The sequence below is a fragment of the Chrysochloris asiatica genome, unplaced genomic scaffold, assembly GCF_000296735.1.
Source record: "Chrysochloris asiatica unplaced genomic scaffold, ChrAsi1.0 scaffold00018, whole genome shotgun sequence".
NCBI lineage: Eukaryota > Metazoa > Chordata > Mammalia > Afrosoricida > Chrysochloridae > Chrysochloris > Chrysochloris asiatica.
Window position 1 is genome coordinate 28,288,546 of NW_006408536.1, and position 5,915 is coordinate 28,294,460.

The following is a 5,915-nucleotide window of genomic DNA, read 5'->3' on the forward strand; positions in this document are numbered from 1 at the left end:
TGAGGCTGTCTGGTTCCAAAAATACTGAGAGTCATGGAAACCCTAAGGAGCAGTTCTTGCCTGTCCTACAGGGTGGCAATGAGTCGGAATCCACTCAATGACAGTGGATGTGTGTGCCCATGTGATTCAGACAACAGACAGTACAAGGGCACAGTCCTGGAAACTTCTCAGACATACCAACCACCTCAGGCTCAGAGGCAAAGGTCAATAGAAGTTGACATCAGTTGGTAAAACACTGTTCATAAAGACAATGTTCTGCATCCTAATTTGGCGTCTAATGTCTCAAATCCTAGTGAGTGGCCAGCTAAGATACAAAGACTAATCTCTTCCCATTCAAGAAAAGAAGAGTGAAGAAATCTAGACTCAAGGAAGCAATTGGTCTAAAGGACTAAGAGGCCTCATGAACCCCAGCCTACATGCCCCTGAGACAGGAAGAACTAGATGGTGCCCGGCGAATGCTACCAACTTCTCTGACTGGGATCACAACATAGGGTGCTGGATGGAACCAAACCTCAAATTCACAGAAAAAGGCCAGACTTACTGGTCTGACAGAGACAGGAGGTACCCTAGAGACAACGGCCTTAAGACACCCTAAGACCTGGAACAGAAGCCATTTCCAGAGACCACCTTTCAGTCACACAATAGGCCCATACAATAGATGATAGCATCCGAGAGGAACAGGTTCCGAGATCAAAAGGAAAACATTTGTTCCAAAGCAATGCTGAGAAGGTAGAAGGGGTAGAAAATCCAGAGGAAGTGAACGGAAATGGGGCACGCTTGTTCACAAGCTTTCCATCTCATTGTGCCTGGACTGACTTGGCTCAGCACGATGTTTCCATGATTCACCTGTGCGGCATGCATCGGAGCTTCATTCCCTTTAAGGGCTAAGTGGAAGCAATCCACTTGGCAGGCTGTAGACGAAGCGATATAAAGAGGGTGTTCTGAGGTGTGATTAGGATGCTGGAGCAATCACAGTCTCGTCAGAGGGTGGAAGAAGCTGGTACACACCTGCCCTGGGAGTTGTGAGCACACACCTGCCCTGGGAGTTTCTCTAGCTGTCATTCTGTTCGTTACATCTAGAGAGGGGCCTGGGAGGGGAAGCGACATCTGGTCCACTCCCAGCTTGTGGGAGCAGCCAGGTATATCGAGAGCGAATGGACCCTCAAGCCCTGAGAACATGCCTGGTGTTAGAGAAACGCGTACAGCATGTCATCTACTCATGCCATTCGAGTTCCAGTGCTCCACATACCTACTCAACAGACATTCCAGCAAAAACATCTACACACAATTCAGAAGCGCAGTCTCTGCTTGGCACACACGGTGAACACGTTCGGAAGTTAACAGAAAGGTACCAGGCGTGAATCCACCCAGAGGCACCTTGGAAGAAAGGCCTGGCGTTCTACTTCTGAAAAATCAGTCATCAGAAACCTTATGGAGGTGAAAGGTGAATCGTTTAGGCCGCCATGTTCTTCACTTCAGCACTCTGGGCAGGGGCAAGGGGCCTAACAGCCCAGTGGGGAAGACATATAAGGAATTTGCATAAGACAGCCATGCAAATGCAGCTGGAAGAGACTTACATGTGTACAGAGATACTCCTGAGAATAACCCAGATACTCCATTTGATTTCACCCCTGAAAACTACAAGAGGATTGGAGCAGTTGTAAAAAACTATCCAAAGGGCATAAAGCAGCAATTGTGCTTCCAGTCCTGGATTTAGCACAGAGACAGAATGGATAGCTGCGCATCTCTGCTATGGACAAGGTTGCACAATTTTTACAAGTACCTCTAACGAAAGTATATGAAATAGCAACTTTTTATACGATTTATAATGGAAAGCCAGTTGGAAAGTATCACATTCAGGTGTGCACTACCACCCACTGCATGCTTCTCAAAGGCCATTCAGAAAAAGCTCGGATTAAAGGTCGGGGAGACTACAGCTGATAAACTTTTCACTCTCATAGAAGTAGAATGTTTAGGTGCCTGTGAAAACGCACCAATGGTTCAAACAAATGATAAGTATTATGAGGATCTGACACCTAAGGACAGCGAAGAAATTATTCATGAGCTTAAAGCTGGCAAAATTCCTAAACCTGGGCCAAGGAGTGGACACTTCTCTTATGAGCCAGCTGGTAGTCCTACCTCATTGACTGAACCAACCAAAGGACCAGGCTTTGGTGTACAAGCAGGCCTTTAATTTATGGTCAACTGTACATATATCATCATATGTCACTGTAGAAATAAAATATACCTTTCCCATCTGAAAAAAAAAACAAAACCAACCTTATGGAGCAGAATTCTACTCTGTGATACGTGCGGGCACCACGAGTGCATGACGCTGCAGCGCTGTGTGGTTTTTTTTTTAGGTAAGACGCTACACCTGTCAAACAACAGGGGTACCCACAAAATTACCACAGCATTGAACTTTTTTTTTTTTTTTTAGTAATCTATCAATAATTTCTGAAAAGTTGTTCTCAATCCTCTTCATTAGGGCTGATGAATAATAAATCAAAGGAATTATACTAGAATTGAGATGAGAACTGGGCCCTGGAAATGAAGTGATTAAAAAGTTCCACTGCCAATACAAAAGCTGGTGGTTCGAACCCACCAGTTGCTCTGCAAGAGAACTAGATGGTGGTCTTTTTCTGTAAAGATCACAGTCTGCGGAAACCCAGTGGGCCGGTTCTTCTCTGTCCAACACGATCGCTATGAATTAGAATCGCCTATATCCAATAATGTTTGAGATTGTTGTCCATAGAAGGACACCTTTCCCCCTGTTCCGGTTGGATGACAAGGTGGTCCCACATATCCCAGGCAGCACAAAGCATGATATGGAGGAACAGATACTCTGTACATCGTGTGCACAATACAACATATGTCCCACATACACACACTCCACTTTCGGTAACAACAAGGAGAAACAAAGTGGCAAGCTTGCCAATTTATCATGATATTTTTAAGAAAATAATCCTGTATTGGCTAACATTAGAATCTGTGCTGTTCTTAGAATGTCATCCTTTAAAAATACTGTCCTCGGATAAGCATACGAGGAAATGTGAGGTGAGGATTAGCCACACATTCCTGTCACATTCAAACGCATCATGAACCACCAAGAGCTTGAAGACAGTGCGAATTACAACTACAAATAAACCGGCTGCGGCAGAGTCAATCCAACTCATGACAGCTTTGGAGCGTCTCTGAGGAGATCTGCGCTCCAGAGTTTTCAGAGGCTGGGTCTTCAGAAGTAGTTTGCCAGACCTTTGTTTCGAGGAGCGTCTGGGTAGACTCAACCTCCAACCTTCAGGTAAAGTGTTGACCATGTTAACGGTTTGTGCCCCGCCACCCCCCCACCCCCCATGGTGTCCATCATTAACACAGAGATGTACAGAGAACCTTACTAAATTAATTTGCTAACTCATCTTTCTCGGTTTCGGACAAAGTTCTGGTTTAAGAAACCAAAAACCAAACCTGCTGCTGTCAAGTCAATTTGTCCAACTCACAGCGACCCTGGAGGGCAGAGTACAACTGCCCAAGCCTGTCGTCTTTCCGAAAGCAGGCTGCCTCATCTTTCTTCCTTGGAGTGGCTGGTGGATCCAAACCTCCAGCCTTGGGTCAGTAGCCCAAACACAACCCCACGGGGCCTCCAGGGCTCCTTCTCCTATTTCATACACAACCCTAGCACGAGACTCACATTTGATCAGGGAACCCATGTGACAGGAACATCAACGATGCCCCAGTTCTCTTAAATCCCGGTACCAAAGTCGTTAAACAAGTGGCTGTCCACAGAGAATCAGACTGTCTCAAGCTAGCCCACAACAAAATGTCTATCGTAGACAGACTATCCAATTATCTACCTTTCTCAGCTCAGTTAGCTGCAACCATGTATGAGAGCTGTTTGAGTGGACCGTACCACCTCCCTCCCTCCCCACACGTTGTACACATGGTACACGCTTTCAGAAAGCCAATTTGGTAATCAGTCTCAAGAGGCCTACAATTCTATTCCAAGCCATCTATCCTAAAGCAGAAATTGCAAGCAATCTAAAGCTCCAACAACATGTGTTAAATAAATTCTAGTGCATGTACTTTATGGGTAAACGGCATAACCGTCTTTTCCTTAACTGCAGGCAGATTATCAGACACTCATTCTGCAAGGTTAAGTGAAAACAAACGGCATTAATACAAAGCTCAGCATGTAATACGATACAAGTAGCCATAGACACACACTTGCTGGTGCAGTGGTTAAGCGCTGGGCTGCCAACTAGAACAGGAGGGGTTTCCAATCCACCAAATGGTTCCCAGGGACAAATGTCATCCTCTGAAGATGACAGCCTAGGAGACCTGAAGGGACTATCATATGGGGTCAGTGTAACTTGGAATCGACTTGATGGCACACAACACTTTGTACACTTGGAAGAAAATATACTCACAAACGCCAATAGTGATGATTATCTATGTTGTTGTTATTGTTAAGTGCTGGTGAGTCACTTCCGATTCATAGCAACACTGTATAGGGTTTCTGAGGAGTGGATGGTAGGTTTGAACCGCCAACCCTGTGGTTGTCTCTGACTTATAGGTATACCTTTTCGTCTCCACACTTGATTTCATTTTCCAAACTGCTTCCTTCTTAATTCTTTTTATAATTAGAAGGGAGTTATAAAATACCTGGCAAGCAATGAATAACCACTGAAAAGGCGTCTGGTGAGTTATCAATCACGTTAAATCACAGAGTCATTTCACTAACTCTCCTTTTCTAACAAGGTGTTTGGCCTTTCCCCTTATACCTTGTGATATATCAGGAAGGCTCTTTTTCCTTCCTTAGGTATTCACTGGTCAGCCTTCTCAAAGACCCATCATGCATTTTGATGATGTTAAAGTCTATAAACACAACATTAAATATGGATGGTTGATATTCGCTGTTTCTAAAATCACTGAGCGGGAGAGGCTATCTAACTGACCCACTCTCTGAGTTAACCAGACCTGAGCAGATCCCAAAATGACAAGTTAACCGGACCTGCTGCCAGCGTCCATGGGTTCCTGAGTCCCCAGTTCTGAGCAGATCCCAAAATGACAAGTTAACCAGACCTGCTGCCAGCGTCCACGGGTTCCTGAGTCCCCAGTTCTGAGAAGATCCCAAAATGACAACTGCTCCCCAACCTGTTTAAGCCGTTGCACTCCTTTGTGGATTTGGGAAGTCTAATTAAACTGAAGTAAACGGTTAAACTCTCCGATGCAAATCGATAGGTTGGTGGTTGGAACCTCCGTGCTGTTGGACAAAGGCCCGGCCCAGTGCTGCCATAAAGATGCCAGCCGGGCAGACTACGTGGCACAGGTACTGTCACCTGGGCTCCCTGAGAGTCAGAATTTGACTCCAGAGCACAACAACCAAGAGAGTGTAAGGGGATCTGGTGGCACGGTGGTTAAACACTTGGCTACTAACCGAAAAGTTGGCAGTTGAAAAGAGGTTCTGTGAGAGCCAGACCTAGCGTTTGTGATCCCATAAAGTTTACAGCTTAGAAAATCCTATGGAGCCAGCTCTATACTCTGTCAGAAGTCAAAAGGGACTTGAGAGCACGGCACCTTACAACAACAAACCAACAACCAACAAATGAAAGCAAGTTTTTTTTCCTGTGGTAACAATTCAAAATTATTCTGTTATGGATTTCACCAAGAAAGATCACTAAGGTAACATTCATTATCAAGTTGATACTGGGGTCAGGTATGAAAAACTATCATAAAATGCAGATAAATTCTGCAAGGACATGGCTTCCCAAGTCTAACCTCTCCCTCCACATTAAAGAAATCCACACTAGAATTTGTAGAGGATGTGTTGTGGGTATGGTTTATGGGGGCAGGTGACCCAATGCAAAGATCAAAGGACCCACACGCCACTAAAGGTCCCAACTTCTGAATGGAGAACA

The 5,915-nt window shown here is 45.0% G+C and overlaps 1 pseudogene; it reads left to right on the plus strand.

Moving 5' to 3' along the window:
- Positions 1 to 1,463: 1,463 nt before the first annotated feature.
- Positions 1,464 to 2,194, plus strand: LOC102819948 (annotated as a pseudogene).
- The last annotated feature ends 3,721 nt before the right edge of the window (positions 2,195 to 5,915 follow it).